The sequence below is a fragment of the Sturnus vulgaris genome, unplaced genomic scaffold (assembly GCF_052056855.1).
Source record: "Sturnus vulgaris isolate bStuVul1 unplaced genomic scaffold, bStuVul1.hap1 Scaffold_192, whole genome shotgun sequence".
NCBI classification, from domain to species: Eukaryota; Metazoa; Chordata; class Aves; order Passeriformes; family Sturnidae; genus Sturnus; species Sturnus vulgaris.
In genome coordinates this window covers 313,206-334,730 of record NW_028276155.1, presented here as the reverse complement: position 1 = coordinate 334,730, position 21,525 = coordinate 313,206, and the positions used below count along the sequence as shown (strand labels likewise).

General features: G+C 51.7%; 1 long non-coding RNA gene across 1 annotated transcript; it reads right to left on the bottom strand.

Annotated features, from left to right (window-relative positions):
* Positions 1-4,604: 4,604 nt before the first annotated feature.
* LOC148218234 (uncharacterized) lies at positions 4,605-6,674 on the bottom strand. Its single transcript, XR_015800518.1, has 3 exons — positions 6,454-6,674; positions 5,661-5,773; positions 4,605-5,231 (listed from the first exon to the last, which is right to left on the bottom strand). It is a non-coding gene; the product is annotated as an uncharacterized LOC148218234 (long non-coding RNA).
* Between the last annotated feature and the right edge of the window lie 14,851 nt (positions 6,675-21,525).

Sequence of the window (21,525 nt, the reverse complement as noted above, 5' to 3'; positions counted from 1 at the left end):
AGCCTCCCCTCCAGAAGAGATTGACCTCTTCGGAAGCACTAACACATCAATGGGAAGAAATGCAGGAGGATGGTTTAGTTTTATGCCCTTAAAAGACAAAAACTTTGCAACCCTTGATTCAGCCCTTACTAGTCTATCAACAATTCATACTCAACTCTACTCCAAATGTAACGGTAGGTACATCACAAAAGCAAGAGCACTACCCCCAGGAATATTTTTAATTTGTGGGGATCGTGCCTGGAATGGTATTCCAGTGAGGCCACAAGGGGGACCCTGCTATCTAGGGAAACTAACCATGTTTCACCCCAATGTAACTACTCTCATGCAACTTGCAAGCAATGCAAATAGAACAAAACGCAGTTTACACGATCTTGACTGCACCAGCATAGGGCAACCACACTTTTGGAGTGACTTTAGACAGGTAGCAACTGCTGTACTCCTCCCTCACGCAGCAGCCAGGAAAGCTATGGCCCTAGCCGAACAGTTAGGGTGCTGGGCAAAAGATGAATTTAACACCACCTCTCAGGTGTTAGACATGATGGCCAGGGATGTCTCAAGTGTTAACCATGCAGTACTGCAAAATAGAGCAGCCATCGATTTCCTGCTTCTAGCGCAGGGACACGGTTGTGAGGAATTTGAAGGAATGTGCTGCATGAATTTGTCTGACCACTCTGAATCCATTCACAAAAAGATACGAGACATACAAAACAGACTACATAACCTAAAGGAGGAAGATGGTTGGGACATTGATGAATGGCTAAAGAGCCTGGGCCTTGGAGGATGGATTCGGACCATCATTAAGTATGCTATCATGATCTTAGGCGTATTCTTATGCTTAGCTTTGTTGCTTCCTTGCTTGATAACTTGCTTGCAGAATTTCATTCAAAAAACTGTTAGCAAGGCTTGGCATACTAATCTCCTCGCTCAAAAAGAAAACGGGGGAAGTGTAGAGAGCCTGGTGCAGGAATGGCTAGAAGAGAGAGGCCATAGTCAGATCAATTTAGTCAGGCTAACAAAGCAGGCCTCAGCCTCAAGGGCACAGTAAAAGGGAAAGCACGTAGAATTGTGATAAGACGAACAAAGACAGACTGTAAAAGAAGAACTAGAAGAACTCTGCTAGCCATAAAATTGTAAAAGTGTAGCCACAAAGTTAGCCGATCAGCATAGTGACGCATATGGCAAGGCAACCAATGATGAGCTTAGCTTTTGCAATATGCATAAGCTAATTAAGCACTGTATTTAATCGCCACTCTGCTTATCAATAAACGAGACTTTGCAGATGACCGAATTGGTGTCCGTGTCTCCCTTCTCCGACACAAGGTGGCCAGCTAGGTGCGGCTGGAGTAAGACTTCCTTCCCCTGCTACAGACTACAGACAACCTTGCATCCCTTCTGTCTGCCAGAAAATCCTGTCCGTGACGCCAATTTAATGTCACGATCCGCTATTAATGCAGAGCGGGGGTCGTGATGGTTCTTTTGATCTCAAAGGTGCAAACAGGCAAAATGCAGGGGACAAAATCAGTTTATTCAACAACAGAAAATCAGTTTAGTCAACAACAGCAATGCATTTCATCAAATGCCAACAATTCAGTTACGGTAAAGGGGAGAGGTACAGGATAAGGAAAGGGGAAGGAAAGGAAGGGATGGGAGAATAGCTACCAACAGACGAGACGGGCGTCCTCGCGGGTCATCCGATAGATGAGTCCTCGTCCGTGGGGAGATCTCAGGGGTCTTCATCAGTGGAGAGATCTCAAAGGGTCTTTTCCAGAGGGTCGCTCTTTTATAGTCCTTCTCCAAAGCGAGTGGCCTCTAGCCAAAAGGTGGGAAGATTTATGGACCATTCTGTGGTGCTGCAGGAGACAGGTACGGACAATCAGTCCTCAGTTGATGCAACACAGTCTCTGGTTGGTGCCACGACAGCACGGTCCAGTGAACACAATACACGGTCATGAGCATCCACCTTGGCCCGGCCAGTAAACCATTGTTCGGAGTCAGTCTGGGTGGGGTCCTCAAGGTCTCCTTGCGACGGTCGGGAGGCAAAATCGAGGGGAACTTCGGACCGACCCTTACACTGTGGCTGACAAGGCTTGGTGGGGTCCTTTCCCCTCGGGCTGGAGAGACGCCAGGTCCCAGCTCCTGAGAGGCCCCCGGGCTCCTGGATGGAATTTGTGTGGAGGTCCCTCAGTGTCACATCAGCCTTCACATGGAGCCCCGTGGATCAGAGCATTTTCCAAAGGGGGCGTTGGGGCAAACAGGGAGATTTGGTCTGGCAGGATCTGTAAAACAATATCCCATAACATCCACTTGTTCTGGCACAGAGCACTTGTGTGCAGGGACACATTCCCATTGCTTCTGCCCAGGTTTCAGGATTCAAACAGTGTTGTCTTTCCCCAGAGCTGTTCCTTCAGCTGGCCTGGGAGGGCCATTTGGCCTCTGCACCCACACTCTGGCTCCATTATTAGGACTGCTGCATCCAAACCCTCTGTCTCTACAAACAGAGGTGGATTTGAGGTGGATCTCCTTCTTTCACAATTGTTGTTAAAACTGCAGTTATCAGTTACTGTGCCACCCCGCCATGGGGTTGAATAATCTTAATAATTACTTAACCGAATTACTTAAATTTCTCCTAAATCATCTGCATTGGTTCTTCCTTCCATGACATGAACACTTTGTAAGGCCAAGCTCCAGCAAGCAGTTATCAAACCAAAGTGTCCTGGAGGAATCTGAATTCCTGTTCCTGTATTGTTAAGTCTCATTTGCTTCTGATTTATCCTAATTAATTCCAGTGCATGAAGGCCCAGCCCTGCAGCCTCTGGGGTGGCCCTGTCAGGGGCCATCACACCCGGAATAATTTCCCAGGCAGTCACAGTGTCACTGTCCATGGCTGTATTTGCAAATTGGGTGCAGCCATGCACAGCCAGGGGGTTTCCATTTCCCAGTGGGCCCATTGTTAAGGGTATGGAGCACATCTGGGAGATGGGTTCTCCACTGGGACAGGTTCCCAATTTCCTCATATCTTCAACTACTCTTTTAACAATCCCTTCATCTGTTCAACCAATCCTGCAGCTTGTGGATAATCTGGTATATGAAAAACCCTTATGTCTTATTCACTGCATTTTTCACAGGAACACACAAAGCATTCCACATCACAGTACCAGCAAACCCCACAAAAATAGCCAATTTCATCCCTTCCTCCTTTATTCCTTGTATAGAATTTGCAAAGTTTACCACTGATGTTTGGGTCTTGGCTAGTCCTTTTCTGTAGGGTATTTAGTGTCACAGTGAGCAGCCAAAGCTGACATAATAGCATTGTCAGCATTATTTCACATTATCAATTTTTAATGATAGCTAAAAAAAAAAGATCATGTTATATTTTTATATAACCATTCTTATGAATAATAATATTCTATTTCACTTGAAGAAATGAACCCAAGCTCAAGATTTAAACCCTCCTCTGTCACTCCGTGTGGGAGTGTTCCAAAACCGATTCTTCCTTCTGTTGGTGCTGTTTCCAATGTGCTGTCAACAAAATCCATCCTTGTCTTCCCAAACCCACAAGTTCTTTTCCTTTTCTGAGATGCAATTTTTGGATGCTTTGATAGTGCTGAATAAACAATCTGACAGCACTTCTAGTGAGGGAACAGCTGCTTTCATTCTCCTCTTGGGTCCCTCCCAAAGCCTGGCCAGGGCTCAAGGAGGACCCAAGGGAGCTGACTTTGACCATACAGCCCCAAACAAGGCCAGATGTCAGATTTCGTGGCCTTGTCCGGTTTTAAATGCAAAAAGGTCAATCCATGTTTCGCTAAGGAGTGGATACATCTATCACAATGCCAATGATCCTGCATATTTCAGGAATGAGTGGATACAAAGATAACCTCTGGTTGGAAGGTCCATCGAGAGGTCACCTTTGGCTCAGGGCCTGTTGTTCAGGCCTCACTCGGGCCTTGGCACTTCAGGACTGGGTTTAGTGCTGAACTTGACACTGCTGGGTGAATGGCTGGACTGGATGAGCTCAGAGGTCTTTCCCTATAGAAAGGATTCCATCTGCTGCATTCAGTTAGGCCCCTGTTGGCAGCACTACTTTGGTCAAAAGTTCCCTCTTGGTCAGCTCTTGTGGCCTAAGGCTTCAGCTCCTTTAGCTCCTGGTGCTGAGCTGCTCATGCTGAACGAGATGACTCAGAGAGAAGAACACAGTTCATCCAATTCCTTCTGGGACACTGAGAGGGGAGGCTGTGGAAACAGGAGCATTGTTTGGTGTGCTCTCCTCCCTGCCCTTCACACCTTTCAGCACTTTGAACCAGCCAAGAGCTTTCTCCAAGGGTGCAATGGAGCAGCTGTTCCTGCTCCTAGCTCTGGCTCTTCCCAGTCTCTCTGACCTTGACTGGTTTTGTCCCTCTTGCTGTGTCCTCTGTTCCCCCTGTGCTCGGTGGCTGCTGCCCAGGATTGTGGGACTGGCACAGATCAAGGGCTCCAGCCCCTCCTTTCTGTGCCCTTGGAGCTGCCTGCTCACAGCAGCCTTTTCCATCTGGAAGCTCCACATGGACAGGGAGTCCCCACCTCTGTTCCTTGCACAACCTCCAGGAGCCCAGGGCTGCCATCTCCAGTCCCTGCTGGCCCTGGGGGCTCCCAGGTGGCCCAGGCTGCTGTGACACCACTGCACACGGGAGGGAAGAGTGGCAGGGGCTGTGCTGAAAGTCAGGTCCATGTGCTGCTGCTGCTGCTGCTGCTGTGGGGGTCATTTGTCCAGCCCTGCCCCAGAGTCAGGGATCAGATCCAGGCCCTGCTGCTGCTCCCTCGGGATCAGCCACAATTTGGGTGTTGTTGTCAGTGCCAGCAGAGACGGTGGCTGGAGCAGCTGGTGCTGACAGTGTCCAAAGCCCTGGGGTCAGAGGGGAAGCTGCCCCTTGTTCTCCCTCTGCCCCACACAGAGCTGGGCCGGGCACAAGTGGGGCAGCACAGCAAACAGGGAGCCTGTCAGTCCCTTCCAGCCCTGTCTGCTCAGAGTTTGGGCCTTGGAGCTCCAGGTGGATAAAGGGAGCTGCTCCTGCTCCCTCTGTGTGTCCCCGTGCTCAGCAGTGCTGCTCCATCAGTCTGTGCCCAGCAATGGGGAAAAGCCTCAGCCCTGCAGGGCCAGGAGCTGCCGGGCTCTGCCTGAGCAGCTCAGCCAGCGGGAAGGAGATGCTCAACACGGAACCAGGAGCAGAGGACGCTGCTATTTTATGGCATATTTTCTGTTTTAAGAAAAAGGAAAAAGAAAAGAAAAAAACCTCTATAAAATGTGAAAGATAAAAGCAAAACCCAAGTGGGCAGTGAAAAATCTTCTGTAACTTTAAGAGGTAACTGATCTTTTGTAACAGAAAACTCAGTTATTCACTTTGCAAATGAGTCAATGGCATTGATGCATCTTACTGGCCTCTGTAACCTTTTTAAAAAAGATTTTGGGATTTGTTTTCAATACTGTTCTTTTAAATTGTGGTGAAATTGGTGTGAAGCAAGAAGAAATTGCTTTGTGCCTTGCCAGCTCCTGGCAGGACTGGCAATCTCAACTCTGTCACAGCCCAAATCTTTTAGAAGATGCCCTTCCTTCTCAGCCTGTGAATGAGCTGCACATTCCCTTTGAAACTGTCAGAGGCTTCTTAAAGACACAAAGTCCCACTTACGGCTTTTTGCTTGGTTTGGAAGTGCAGAAGGGCAATTCTCCATCCATCAGCTCCAGACTGCACTGCCTTAGGAACACGGCCCCCTCGCCAGGTTTTTCCCACTCGTGGCACTTCTAGAGGAGGAAGAAAGTGCAATTGCACAATTCTAACCAAAAAGGAATGACAAGTGGGACAGACTAAACATCTTGTGGAGATCCAGGCGTTCAGCTGGGACTGTGGAGAGTTTGGGTTCTTGCCAACTGGACGTGTGTCCCTAACTGCAATGTCTTGGCCTGCAGGAGAGTCTCCCTCACCTGCAAAAGCACAAAGCTCAGGCGCTGTGCTTGGAATGGGCTCGTCTGATGCAAAGCTGTCAGAGCCATGTGAGGGCAGAGTGGGCCCAGCCGTGTCCAGGGCTGAGCCCAGCAGAGCCCTGGCAGAGCCCAGAGCAGCCTCAGCATCTGCAGAGCCCGGCTGCAAGGAGAGAAACCAGAAACCACCCGTCAGCTGAAGGCTCCTGTCCCCCTTGTCCCAGCTCCCGCCGTGCCCAGGCCATTCTGGCCGTGCCCAGAGCTGGGCACAAACCTCCCTGTCACTGCTGCCTCTGGGAGCAGAGCAGGAGGGCAGGACTGTGCCCAGCCTGCAGCCAGCCATGGCACATCCAGCCCCTCAGCAGCTGCCCAGAGCCAAAAAGCAGCTTGGCAGCCAACTGAAGAATTCATTGCATCTGCCCCAGCAATTGGGGAAACCTTTGGTGCCCAGCCAGGCTATGCTGTGCCCAGATCTGGGAGCATCCCCCTGGCTGTGGACTCACCCACAAATTGGGTGTGGAGTGTGTCTGTGAAGAAGGTGCCAGAATCAAAGTCGATCATCTTCAGCTGGCCAGGTCGAGGAAGAGATTCTTGTCATTGAGGGTGTCCTTGGTGTCTCTGGCAGCAGCCCCACCTGGAACAGCTTCTCCAGGGGCTCCTTCTCCTTCCCTGGGGGCCAGACCAGGCTGTCAGTGTTCTGCCCAGGGCCCCAGCCATCAGTGAACCAAACAAGCAAACCTAGGGGGGATGGTGGCCACCAGTGCTTGCCACACCAGGTCTCCAGCTCAGCTCCACCCCAAGAGCTGCATGCTCCCTTCTGATGATCCCTGCTCAGAGCTACAGGCACCCTGGTTTGCTTTGCCACTGATTGCCAAGAGATGTGTGCAGCTGTTACCTGCCAGGCTCCTGGATCCAGCTGTGCCCGTGGATCTCTCCCATCTTCTAGGGCAGATGAACACCCTGAATCCAAGGATCGCGGAAAAGGTCTTCTAAGGATGGCCTGTCCAACGGTTGCATGGACAAACACCTCTTAATAACATCTTGGCACTCTGAAGAGAGAAACCAGAAATCACCAGTACGTTGCAGAAGTTGCCTCCCCCCCTCCCCCCTTTCCCGTGCCCAGGCCATGCTGGGTGTACCCAGGGTTGTGCCTAAACTTCCCCATGGATTTACTGTTTAGAGGAGAGCAGGAGAGCAGGACTTGTGCCACCTCCTCAGCAGCTGCCAGAGCAGGATGCTCACGACCCCGCTGCTGTCTCCCAGCACTGCTATTCCCCCCTGCCCAGAGATGAGGATCCACCTTGAGAGAGCCGTTGTGGGAACAAGATCCGTCCCCAGATGATCTCCTGGCCCCTCCTGAACGGGTGCTTCCCCACGACCAGGTGGTACAGCAGGAGGCCCAGGGACCAGATCGTTGCTGCCTCGCCATGGTAGTGCTGGTGGTGGATCCACTCTGGTGGGCTGTAGGACAGGGTTCCTATGGAATACAGATGGAGTTCAGAAGGAGGATGCTGCTGCTCCCAGAGCCTCGCCCCAGCATCCCTGGGCATGCAGGGGCAGCCCCAGTGGCACATGGGGTGACTCGTTGCCCTCTCACCAGCACTTGGGACTTGTGTACAGACTCGGGGCTGGAAAAGAAGCCACTGGTGCTGGAAGAGGGCAGCCAAAGCCTTGAGAAGGCCCAACCATGCACGCAAAAGAAAAACCCACCAGGGGTGGAGAAAACCCACTCTCCTCCCCACCTGCACGGCCCTCAGAAAATGTTAGTAAGCCAAGGCAAAGAAGGGGAGAGGTGCAGCTCGAGCCCTTCCTCGCCTGCACACCAAACCAGCCAGGGCACGGAGTCAGAGCCCCCCCCTCCATTACCCCCATGGGGTTTTTGTCGGCCTGGCTGCCCCAGCTCCAACCCCAGACCAGGGCACAGTGGGTGATGAAGGCTGTCAGCAGGGCTGGGAGCTGGCCCCCCTCACACCCCCACCCAAATCAACTTGGCTCAAGCATTAATCCCATCCCCGCTCCAATAGGCAGAAGCCTCAGTGCTGCAGCCCGGCTGGGCCATAAGATGCCCAGGAGCATCCCCTGGGAGGGCTCACCTGCAAACTGGGTGTAGGCTGTGTCCTGGAGGAAGGCGCCACAGCCAAAGTCGATCAGTTTCAGCTGTCCGGTGGCCAGGTCGAGCACGATGTTCTCGGGCTTGATGTCCCTGTGCAGGACCCCGCAGCTGCTGCAGTGCCGCACGGCCTCCAGCACCTGGCGGAACAGCCCCCGCGCCTCCTCCTCCGGCAGGAACCTCCGCTCCGCCAGCAAACCCGACAGGTCCTGGCACCGCTCCGGACGCTCCAGCACCAACAAGAAGCTGTTGGGCAGCTCAACCCACTCCAGGAGCTGAATGACAGCAGCACACCCAGAGGACACCTTGTCCAGCAGCACGATCTCCAGGGGCGCACGGGCGCCGTGGGGCTGCGCGAGGACCACGATGCCGTCAGTGGGGCTGAGGCCGTGCCAGGGCTCTGGGACCCCTCAGCCAGCCCGGGACGCTCTGTATCCCCCGCTCGCTCTCCCTGCAGGGCTCCCGGCGGCTCCCACCCTGCTGGGCCCCAGCTCCTCGCCGCCCGGCACGCCCCGGCTTCGGCCGCTGGCCCCGCTCACTCACCAGCTCGCCCCAGTGCCGGATGCGATCCCGTGGCACGCATTTGATTGCCACCTGCGAGCAAGGGTAGAAGCGGGCTGAGCTTACCGCCCGCTCCGCCGCGCCCCGGCCTCCTCCTCTTCCTCCTCTGCCTCTCTTCCTCCTCCCCCGCCCTCCTCCTCCTCGTCCTCTGCCCGCCGCCGGCCCCGCCACTCACCGGGGCGCCGTCCGCGAGGCGCGTCCCCGAGTAGACGCTGCCGAAGCCGCCGCTGCCCAGCAGCGAACCCAGCCGGTACCGCTCCTGCAAGGCCTCCTGCGCCTTCCCTGCGGGCGACACGCGGCCGTCAGCGCTCGGCCCGGGGCCAGACACGGCCCCCGAGCGCCCCCCGACCGTCCCGGGCCGGGCATCCCCACCCGCCCCGGGCCCCGGCGGCTCAGGGCCGGCGGCCGCGCTGCCGAGCGGCGGAGCTCGGGCCGGGGAACCCGCAGCGGAGGCGGCGGGAGCGGCCGCGCCGCGTGTGTCCTCCGCGGGCCCCGGGAGGAGCCGGCACCGGCGCCGAAGCCGCGACTGGACTCCGCGTCGGGGCCGGCACCGGGCTCGGGACAGGCGGAGCCAAAGAGCGGCGATGCCGCCCCCGGCCCAGGCACTGATGCCCGCCCAGCAGCGCCAGCGCCAATACCGCCAGAGCCGGGCGGAGGCGAGGCCGCGGAGGGACGGCCGGGGGCGGGGACGGGGCAGCCCCGCCCGGGGCCGGGAGTGGGGTGGGGACATGGCCCGGCCTGGCGCGGGGAGAGGAGGGGCCGGGACAGGGACACCGAGAGGGGAGGGGGAGACCGGGAAAGGGGTACTGGGAGAGGCTGCGGGACACCGCGACAGAGTGTGGGACAGCGGGAGAGTGAGACGAGGAACAAGAGAAGGGACGTCGAGGGTCTGCGGGATCGCTTCTTCTTTGCTGCTGCTGCTGCCGAAGCGCCGCGAGCGTTTGTCCGCGAGTCCGTTCCCCGTGTGCCAGTTCCCCGTGTGTCCGTTCCCTGTGTGTCCGTTCCCCGTGTGTCCGTTCCCTGTGTGTCCGTTCCCCGTGTGTCCGTTCCCCGTGTGCCCGTTCCCCGTGTGTCCGTTCCCTGTGTGTCCATTCCCCGTGTGTCCGTTCCCTGTGTGTCCGTTCCCCGTGTGTCCGTTCCCTGTGTGCCCGTTCCGCCCCGTGCGCCCCGGGGCAGCACGGGCCTCTCCGCAACGGGGCCGAACTGGAGTCACGGAGCATCTCTTCCTCCTGCACCCACTCAAAACCACCGTCTTGTTTAGCTGCTTCTTCATTAGATTGGAACTGTGATAAATGTGATTCGTGACAATTAAATTGTAACTATATTAACAAAATTGTATTTAGATCAATAGAAGACAATTGCTACAGAGTGAGGGAGGAGATGGGTGAGACAGGGCAAAGGACATCTTCCAGATGTTGGGAGTCGAAGAAAGATGTTGGAAGGGAATAGTAGAAGGACGTAGGTCTGACAAGCAGCATCTAGAAATACAAAGTTTCGACCTTGAAATGGGACAAAATGGGATGATTCCAGGCATGGGACTCAAAGTCTTGCTATGGAAAACATCTGCTCAGTCACATAGTGGCCATGCGCTCCCTGCAGGTTACACAGCAGACACTGAGGAAGACGATGAGCCTTCATCGGAAATAAGATCCTCAAAAGGATGAGAGAACCCCTAACCCATTAGTAGAGCATGCGCCATACAACACACTGACATAGATTTTAGGAATAGAAACTAGGAGGAGTTTTCTATAAACTTCTGTAGCTTACAGTATATAAGTGGGATTGTCAGCCTTGATGCTTTGGTACGTGAGGAAGGGCGAGCCCCTCCTCGTACCCCTGGTAGGGGGAAGGCCCCCTCCCTGGTCAGTTATGCTTATGCTTTATACAAACCTCAATTATACTAAATTGCTTACTCTCAAATTTCACTTTTCCTGAAATATATGTATTCAATATTCATTTTAATACTTTGATTGTATTAATTTCTAATACTTTGATATTTTTTGTAGTCCTCTCTAATACTTTAATTGTATCCATTTTTAATTGTTATTATTAAAAATTTGCTGCTACATTTAATCTCGTTGCTTGATAAATTGGAAAAATAGAATATCATTCACAACAGAACTTTTATTTCCAGCAGGCTTGCAACTTGTCCCCTGTGCTCTCATGCCCCGGGCCCTATCCCGCCCGCTCGCCCCGCGCTGCAGTCTGTTCCTCACAAGCAAGCAAAGCGCTGTCCGCACTTTCCTCTGGAGCAGAGCAAAGTGCCGAAGGAGGAGCCTGCCAGCGCCAGGCAGAGCCAGCCCCGTGGGAGGGCAGAGCAGCACATGAGGAGTGAGAAATGCAGCCCCTGCAGGGCAGCGCTGCTCTCCGGCCGCTCCGGGTGGGCAGCGGCAGCAGAGGGGCCACGCCCGGCTCGGTGCCCTCATCCCCAGGGCTGTTCCTGTTTTCTTGTTCAGTTCCGGGTGAAAATCGCAGACTGCCGACAGGAGAATTAAAATAAAAGAATGAAACTGCTATTTTTGCCGAGTTTGGATGCCAGTCCAATACAGCAGCTCAGCTGCCTGCCTCCTCCCTGCCAATCCAGCCCTTTCAGCCTGGAGCAAAGGCCCTCTCTGCAAAGAAACTGCTGGCTGCTTTATTTGTCCTGCTGTTCATCGACACAGCTAGAAAAGCAAACTAGTTTGGATCCTCAGTCTGTCAAAACATGTGAACTTCGCCATGTTAAGCCAAGAGACGGAGTCTTGACCCCTGCACGATGTCCTAGGAATCACCTTTGTTGCTGCTGTGTATTGTCACTGCTGAGGGTGAAATACTGTGAGAGCACGTGCCCTGTCTCTAGAACCCATAGCCAACCTAAGTGCTGTGCTTTAAAATCTTGCATTTGCAGGTTTCTGATGTCTCCAGCATTGCTTTCAAAGCAAAACAGGGAGAAGGCAAACTGTGTGTAGCTAATGATACTGCAGAGTGCATCAAACTTGCTAAGTCCTAGGTCTTCGAGGTAACATCAGTTGATGTAGAACCAGTGCAACACAGAAAAGGGGAGCGTATAAGGAAAGGAATTAATAGTATATGTGAACATCTTGGGTTGTTTCCTTCCATTGTCATTTCACTTCTGGAAAGCTGCTCCGCTGTTCCAAGCATTTTCTCTACATTGGTGTTTGCTCTTTTCACAAACTTTTCCTGGAGGACGAGCTCCTGTCACAAGACGTGCCACCAACTGCAGAGTCTCTTAGCTTTCCACACTGTGCGTGCTGCACTGTCCTTCAGCAAAGCAGGACAAAGGTTTTGAGAACTTGAAAACTTGTCCTTTCTTTTGCTGGTGGGCTGGGAAGTTGTGCCGTGGGTAATGTTTTCACTGTTACTGTTCTGATCTAAGAAAACAGGAGGTGGTACCAGGACTTGCTAGGGAATACAAGCCTGGCTGAATTCAGAGAAAGAATCTCCAGGGCCTGCAGGCAGAAGTGGAGAGTTGTGTGATAATCATTCCAACCTCTCAGTGGACGTCTTGAAAATTATCTGGAATGTGAAAATGGTCTGACAGAGGGAGTTTGTTTCTGAGTTCGGGGTAGACGATTCCACATCTGGTGCATTGGTGCATAAATCAAGAGTACAATCCGCTCATGATAAGCACCAGAACAAGCTGGACCTCTCAAAGTAGCCAACTAAAAGAATCTGAACAGGGGAAATGTAGGGAATGACTTGGTTAACCTTGCCTATGTTATAGATAATAAAATGATTTAGCTGAATTGAATATAATCAGAAATAAGTGATAATTTATTTCGTGGCCAGGATACAGTCCACGACAGCCAAAATCACAAAGAGCAACACTGAGCCCGGGATCAGCGCCAGGTAAACACACTGTGATCCAAACTCTACTGCTCCGGATTCCCCAATGTTCACAAAACCACTTTTCAGTCCAGTTTATATAGAGTTTTTCATAGCCTGGAGCAGAGGTCTTTGTCTCCTTTCATTGCTTCGCATATTCATGTATTTTATTCATGTAGTTTCCTTTCTCTGCATGGGGCTGGACAAAACCATATTCTGGGAGACCATGAATTCTGATGAAGGCAGGCCTTGGTTTAGGGAAGTTGGTATTGAGATGTATTTTTCCCGATTAATCCTGGGTGCTTGGTGCTCAATGTCTGGGTGTTCTCTGGACTGTTTTTGAAGAGAGCCATTTCATTGTGGCCACGGTCCATTCACTTGTTAATTTGCGCCGTCCTGCTTTTGTTGGCTGTTACAATGTTGTGGTGAAGCAATCTGTGTTGGGTTTTTTTTTCCATTTGTGGTTTTCTTTTTGGTTTCTGAGTTTATTTTATTCATACAAACACTGTTCATTAATTTACGACTTTACACGAATTACATCAGACATTACACCCGGAAGAAGGGTAATTTTTTCTAATAATTACTAATCCATTCCCTTGGCTTTTGGCTTTCTTAGCAAGGCCATTTCCATCCCAGATTCACCATGAAGTGAGAACCCTGAGCTTGTGGAACTGCCTGAGAGATGCCCTGTTCCTCTGCAGGGACACTCAGGCTGAAACAGGAGCCTGAGGCCTGTGTGGGGAAGCCTCCTCGGAGCTGGAATTTGTGCCGTGCTGGGAGAGGAGGAGCAGGGGGAGAAGGCTGGGCGCTGTGTGGCAGAGCAGGAGGTTTGGGCTCAGGACATTCCGCCTGCGCCGCTGCCCCGCAATGGGCGGCCGTGCCCGGGGCTCTGGGCCTGGCCCCGCGTGCGCTGAGCTCCCGACACTGCGGGAGCTGCCCGGGCTGGGCTCAGGATCCCGCTGGGGCTGGGCAGCAGGCTGGGCTCCCACTGGCATCAGCAGCAGCTGGAAATACCTCTGGGCATCTCCATTTTCTGCTGCTGCTCGGAAGGAATAATGAAGTGAGTTGAGGCTTTCTGGTTTCTCTTTGTCTTGATGGATTTCTCATTTTATTTGACAGTCCAGAGGCAATTTCTGTGATGGCCTCTGTCAGCTGATTCTATTTCAGCAGCAACAGCAACAGGGCTGTGTTTGAGTGCTGCGAAAGTGTCCTGTGTGGCTTTAATTCTCCTTGACTTTGTGCTCAGGGATTTGTGAACATTTCAAGATCTGCTACTCATGATGACTGCAACAAACAGCCCGAGTTCCCCATCACAAAAGCACTCTGGGTAGTACTGACTGAAAAGGCAATTGCAGTTTTACAGATAAAATTCAAGTGGCAAACAGAAGAGGGGCAAGAGCAGCCATGATCTACAATTCCCAAGGCAAAGGCAACAACAGCCTCCTGCTGTCAGCTCAGGGTGAGTAAAACAGGTCTGAAAGCAGCGCTGGAACCCGATCCTTTCTGTCTCTGCAGGCTGGGTCAGGGCAGCACAGGCAGGCCCTGAGGAATCAGGGCTGGGTGTGGGTGATTGTTGCTGTACTCCAGAATTGCCCTGGACAAAGGCCTTGGAAGCCGAGGCAGGAGCAGGTGGGAAGGGGCCGGCGCTGCTGCTGCTCCTGCCCGGGAGCCCCGGCTGGGCCGGGCCGGCGCCCACTGCGCTGCGGCTGCTGCTGCTGCCAGAGCCGGGCGGGACTCGGGGACAGGGAATGGACACGGGGGGACAGCAAAGGCCCTGGGGGCTGCAGGGATGTTGGTGCTGGGGCAGCGCCAGCACAGAGCTTCAGCCTGCAATGAACCCCGAGGGAAACGCTGGGGAAAGGCTCCATTTCAGCCTTTCTTTACTCATTGCTGTGAAGGGACCAAAATAAAAGGGGAACAAGCAGGGCCCGACCCCTTCTCCTTTGGGAGGGCCCCCATGCCTGGAGCTGTGAGGGCCCACAAGGGACCATGGGGAACTGTGAGGAGCAATGAGGGTCATAAGGGTCTGTGAGGGGCTGTGTGTTGCATTCCTCAGGCATTCTCCCTTTTGAGACAACATTACCAGCTTAAATAAATGATAGCATGGCTGTAAAATAATAAAGGGAGGGGTTCAGTGGTCTGCCAGGATATCCTTTAATCCACGTGGTCCATGAAGCAGTTTCCAAAAGTGATGCTATCTAAGGATAAGCAGGAACCAAAGACAAGGGTCAGGGGATTGGGTTCACAATACACAGGGAATACCTGAGGGCAGAGGTCCAATCCCAAAGGACTTGGCTTTTTATGGCAAAGGTCTCAGACCAACCAAGAATCAGGGCTACGAATTAAATTTACATTGGAATGTGCTAATTAACATCTCACAGTGGCCGGTTTGCCAGGGTCTCAGGTTTATGTCTCCTATTTCAATTGATTCAATTATTACAGCTATGAGAGGCCAGGCACCTCATGGAACCAAGGGGCCATTGTGGCACAGCAAGGCCTTGTGGAACCAAAGAGACCATGGTGACACTATGGAACCTCATGGTACCACAGATCCATTGTTACACAGCAGCCACAGCAGGGTTGCAGAACCAAGGAGATCATTGTGATGCTACACAACCTCATGGAATCAAGGCATCCATGCTACGTTACTGAACCTCATGGAACCAAAAGTCCATTGTGGCATTGTGGGACCACATGGAACCATGGAGACCACTATGATACTTCAGGATCCACTGGAACCAAGGGGCCGTTGGGACAATGGAGGGCCTTGTATAACCGAGGGGTACAACCACTGTTGCACGGTAGGGCCTCATGGAATCAAGGGGATCATAGTGACACTGTGGGACACCATAAGGGGCCGTGGGGCACCATAAGGGGACTGTGGGGCTCTGTAAGGGTCGGTCCGAACTTCCCCTCGATTTTGCCTCCCGACCATCACAAGGAAACCTCGAGGACCCCCACCCAGGCTGACTCCGAACAATGGTTTCCTGGCCAGGCCAGGTGGATGCTCGTGACTGTGTGCTGGTGTATTGTGTTCACTGGACTGTGCTGTCATGGCACCAACCAGAGGTTGTGTTGGACCAGCTGAGGACTGCTTGTCCGTACCTGTCTCCTGCAGCACCACACAATGGTCCATAAATCTTCCCACCTCTTGGCCAGAGGCCACTCGCTTTGGAGAAGGACTATAAAAGAGCGACCCTCTGGGAAAGACCCTTTGAGATCGCTCCACTGATGAAGACCCATCTACCCCCTGGAGAAGACCCCTGAGATCTCCCCACGGACGGAGACTCGTCTATTGGATGACCCGTGAGGACGCCTGTCTCGTCTGTTGGTAGCTATTTTCCCATCCCTTTCTTTCCTTCCCCTCTCCCTATACTTTGTTTCCTATACCTCTCCCCTTTACCGTAACTGAATTGTTGGCATTTGATGAAATGCATTGCTGTTGTTGAATAAACTGATTTTCTGCTGTTGAATAAACTGATTTTGTCCCCTGCACTTTGCCTGTTTGCACCTTTAAGATCAAAAGAACCATCACGACCCCCGCTTTGTATTCATAGCGGATCGTGACAGGCTCCATGAGACCACAGGACCATTCTGACTCTGTGGAACCAAGGATACCATTGTTACACTATGAGGCATCATGGAACAAAGGAGGCCATTGTGAACCAGCAGGGGAACCCACTGACACTATTTTTATACTTCAAGGGCCATTGTGGAACTGCTGAGCCTCGTGCAACCAATGAAACCATTGTGACATCACAGAGCCTCATGGAAGCAAGGGGCTGTTGTGACACTGTGTGGCACCATGGAAGCAAGGAGACCATTGTGAAACTACAGGGCTCCATAGAACTAAGAACTCATGTAACAGAGGGGCCCAATGGAATCAAGGGGCCATTCTGTACTTCAGGGCCTCTCCAGCCTGTGGGGCATGCTCCTGCAAGCCCAGGAAAAGATACTCCTCTCATTTTGTCAGATAAGGAATGGCCTCGGAATGATCTTCTTTTCCTGTACCCTCATTGGTTTAAATTTGACTGTAGTGTTCCCTCCTTAGTTCTTCCCATTGGTTGTCCTCCTTGACCCACCCCTTTGCAGTCCCCTGCTTTTCTCGTAATTGAACCTAAACTCCACCTGTACCCTGGCATATAAAACCCATGACTCTACCCTCATTCTTGTCTTGGTCCCTGGTTCAATAAAGGATCCCGGGTTTTGCTAAACCAAGACCCATCCTGTTTACTTCTTTTCCTGTTGGTCATTAATGGCTGCCTGAGGTCCAAGACTCCAGGGCCCAGGGAAGCTGTTGTGCCCCTCACTGCAGCAGAACACAACACCAAGGGGCAGTTGTGATGTCAGGGCCCCAAGGGTACAAGAACATGGAACAGGTCTGGTTGGCTGGGCCTCCTGAGGGCTGCCTGACTGGTCCAGCTGACTTGCCATGTTGGGGGCTATTTCTCATCAGCCCCTGAAACACTAGAGTTCAGTGCTTTCCTTCCTATGGGAAAGAGCTGTCCTTCTCCTCCAGGGGTTCATGGCCAAAATTGGGATACCTCCTCCAAATTTGATTTTATCCAAGGATTATTCCCATATGAAACCTGCCAGGACAAACAGCTCTGGCTGGCCTTGGCCTCTTGGGGGCCACCTCTTATCTGCCTTCAAAACACTGGGGACCTGTGCTTTTCTTCCCATGGAAAAAAACATCTTTCAAGTCCAGGCATCCATGGCCAAAATTGGGAATCCACCTCCAAAATTCCAAGGATAGGTCCCAGACAAAAGCTGCCAGGACTGTCTAGGTTCCCTTGGCTTCCTGTGGGCCAGCTCTTGTCTGCCTTTGAAACACCAGGGCTCCCTACATTCCTTCCTAGGGAAAAGAATTGTCCTTCTCATCCAGATGTCCATAGACAAAAGTGGGATTTGGCCTCCCAAATTCTGTCTGTTCAAGGATTCCTCCCTGACAAAAGGTCTGGCTGGCCTTGGCCTCCTTGGGGCTGTGTCTAATCAGTCTTTGAAACACTGGGACTCTACCCTTTCCTTCCTATGGAGAACTGTCTTTCTAGTCCAGGAACCCATGGCTGAAATGGAATTCTACCTCCAAAACTCCCCATATATCCAAAGGCTGCTTTCAGACAGAAGCTGTAAGGACAGACAGGTCTGGCTTGCCTTGGCCTCTGGTGAGTGCTTCTCATCTGCCTTCAAAACCCTGGGGTTCTGTGGTTTCCTTCCTATGGAAAAGAGCAATCCCTCTTGTCCAAGGGCTCTTGGGCTCAAGCAATTGACCACTATCTAGGGACAAAGAAGCTCTGTGCTCAGTGGAGTGGAAACTGAGGACAGCAGAAGAGTGCCCTGGGAGGGATTGAACAGTGGTTTCAGAGATGGTGGATCCTTTTGACATAGTGGAAAACAGGCAGAGAAAGAAAGAATTAATGCCAAAGGCAGCTGAGGAGGCCCAGACTGAACACCAGGAGAAATTTCCCTCCTATGTAAGGGCTGTGGTGCAGCACATCCCCCAGAAGGAGTCTGGAGCAGCCCAAGGCTCTGTGTGTCCAGGCAGAGGCAGGCAGGAGGCAGAGCTGTCAGCAAAGGAAGGGGCCAGCGAGGTGGGGCAGCCGGGGGATGACGACAGCCTGCAGGGACAGAGGCGCAGGGCATGGACACCGTAGGACAGCCTGGGCTGCAGAGGCCACAGGGATGGGCAGCAGCTGAAAGGCCCTGACACAGCCAACTCCTGCAGCACTTGGGCCATGCAGGCTGGCCCTGGGCCTGAGGCCAGCAGGGGACAAGTGAGCCTTGCTGTGCTGGGGCCTCATTGCCTCCTTGTCCCTGCTCAGCAGCCTGGCAGGGGCCGCCCCATGGTGCTGCCCTTGGCATTGCACATGGCCAGAGCCCAGTGGCCCGGGAAGAGCCCTGAGCAATGAGGGAGGGACAGGATCTGCCTTGCCAGGGGCTGGGGCTCAGTCCTTGGCCCTTGGCATTCCTGAAACACATCCAGGTTTGCTCAGCATCAGAGACACCTTTCCCTTGTTTGTCACCACCTGTCATCACTGCCTCCAGTGTTCTGCTCTAACTGGAACTTGGGGACATTTTCTGAGTCATATCCCTCTATTAAAACTTCAAGAAACTTTGGAGTTTCAATTTAATTTTGAGTTCTTGAGAAGTTTTCCTTCAGCTTCCTCTCAGGGACTGATGTCCAGGGGCTCAGCACTGTTGGAAATTCCCAGCTCTACAGAGATGGGGCAACTAAGAGGGGTTTTAAAAATATTTTATTCCATTATCAGTCTCATTGAAGGGTGAAACATAAGAGAAGTAAAACTCCATGCCATTCTATCCAAAGCCAACTTGTTTCCTGGTTACTATACTTTATAAATATATTTCAGCCTATTAGCTTTTGCCACACAATGGTACTAATAATTCTAACACCAATCACCTTGTATTTTGCTCCATGTAGTCTTGCCACAATGCATCTTTCACAGTTCTAATTCTCCAAAATATCTGATCTTTTAGCAAGGCCATAGTTTGAAACTTGTTTCTAGTTCAATCTCTCTCTCAACAATGCCTTCTCTATTCCATGGCCTTTCTGAGTCAGCACACCTTATCTCAGAGTTTGCATCCAGATGACAAGAATGTGTGAGCTTTCAGTCAGGCTTTGAGAATCCTTTACAAATCCATTTCTCACAAATATCAGTCACAGAATGCTGCAATCACCTCTGCTCTAAAGAAAACAGTAATAAAATACCACCTTGAAAATAGGAATGGATATTTTTAAGAAGCTCTTAGTCATATTTCTCCATAACTGGAGTTGAAAGACTTCCAAATGAACTGGACCAGACCAGAGGGAAATCAAGGCAGAACCGTTGTTTTCTAGGAAACCTCTCAAGAATTCAGTCATATTCGAACTCCAATATTTCTGATGCCGTTCATGGGTCCCACTGAGGGACACGACTGAGAAAGTGTCCCCAGGTTCCAGTGTGAGCAGGAAATTGGAGGCAGAGATGACAGGTGGTATGGGAAATGCAGGCACAGAGAGCTCTCAGGGCCTTGTGCATACAGGCTCAGAGATTGAGATGGATCCAAGGTTTGACCTAAGACCTTGGAGAAATCTTGGACAATCCGAGCATTAAAAGTAAAATAGATATAAAACAAGAATGTAAGTTTGTACTTGAAGTAGAAATATGTTTTAAGCAAACAGAAATATGTATTATGTAAGAAAAGTAGTATGATAAGTTATATAGCAAAAATCTTAAAGTTTAGCAGTAGAACCTGTTATATAATTAACTACAATTTTAAGATGCATCAATGTAAGTTTGTGAAGTGTTTTATGATTGGTTGTAAAAATGACACATTGTGACAAAGCCATGAGAAGCAAACGAATTAATGATTGGTGTAAAAGGATGCTGGCAAACTTCACAGAAGTATTTGATTGGCTAAAAACGAACATAAAGCATTGTAACTAAGAATGAGGCAGGTTCTGGTATTATGGTGTTGGATGTAACACCTTTAATGTCTCACCCTTCTATGAGACTGACACCATGAGGCCATAAACCATCTTTTACAACATCTCTCAGTTGCCTCATCTCTTGTAATGTCAATCTCCCAATGCACATTTTTTTGACATCAGAAATGACTAATGAAATCAATAGGGCCTTATGGACACCAGGTGTATCCCATTAAAGTCAATATGGACGTAGGGACACCTGGTTTATCCATTAAAGTCAATGGGGTTTTGAGGAAATTTGGCCTTAATATAGGGAAATTTGAGTAAATTTGGAGGAAATCTTGGGCTGAATTCTGGGAATTTCCACTCCAGGATTGCAGTGCCAATGCTCTGGACGTCCTGGATGAATTCCTGGAGGCCAGTCCTGAATTCCTGATTCTTCACCTGCTGTCCATGCTGGAGCTGAGACATCAGCTCTGCCCACTGAAGTCAAAGGGGATTGAAGGACACCAGGTCTACCCCTGTGAAGTCAACAGGGATTTAGGGACACCAGGTCTACCCATTGAGAGGGCTTGATTGGGAAGAGTTAATGTTTAAACTGGGAGCACTGGGAAGGGCTGAGAGGGGACACTGGGGTTACTAAGACCACTGAAAAAAGTGGGACAACTGGGAGGGATTTGTAGAGATAAATGGAGATAAAGAGGACTCCAGAGCTAACCCATTGAATTTAGGGCCACCAGGTCTACCCTGTCAAAGCAATGAGGATGTTTGAGACACTAGTTTTCGGGGGGGCTGCAAGGGGTTTTGGTGATCCAGGTGTGCAAGGGGTACCCAGGTGTATCCAGGTGATTTCTGGGGGTACCCAGGTGATTTTTGGGGCACCCAAGTGCCCTGACTCACCATGACAGACCAGGAAAAGATGATGGCCACTGTCCTCCCAGTCGACGTGGACACAGGTGACCCCTGGCAGCTTTGGGGCTGTCAGGGGGCACCCCAACATTCAGGGGTACCCCAAAAGTCCAGGTGAGGACATCGGGGTGGGAGGGAACCCTGAGTTACCTCGGGAGAGGATGCAGCACAGGTACAGCCAGGTGCTTTGTTGCATGGGGTTGGTGAAGATGATATTCTGCAGCAGCTCCAGCTCTGGGGTGGGCAAAGGAGGCACCCCAAAATCTCAGGGGGACGCTGGGGGAAATCCCAATATCTCACTGGGGGCCCCTAGGTATCCAGGAGTTGAGGTCTACCCATTAAATTCAGTGGGGATTTAGGGAAACCAGATCTACTCATTAAAGTCAAAGGGGATTTAGGGAAGCCAGTTCTACCCATTCAACCCAACAGAACCCACCAGCTCCCACTTTAGGCGAGGGAGGGGCTGGAAAATTGTGGGGATCCCAAAAAATTGTGTGAGTTTTTCTGGGGAATCCCTCACCTTCCTTCAGCCTTCCAGGAGCAGTGCCCTTGCCGTAGTTCCTGGTGGGCATCAGCAGCCACAGGCAGTGTTGCCAGGCCGAGAAGTTGGAGAAGCTGTGGCTCAGCAAGACCCTGGTGAAGGCTAACTCGGCCTTGAGGTCCTGCCTGGCTGCAAGTGCCTACCAGTGTTCCCAGGTGTGGACTGGGAAGGCACCAGTATAAACCAGTAAACACTGGGAGCCA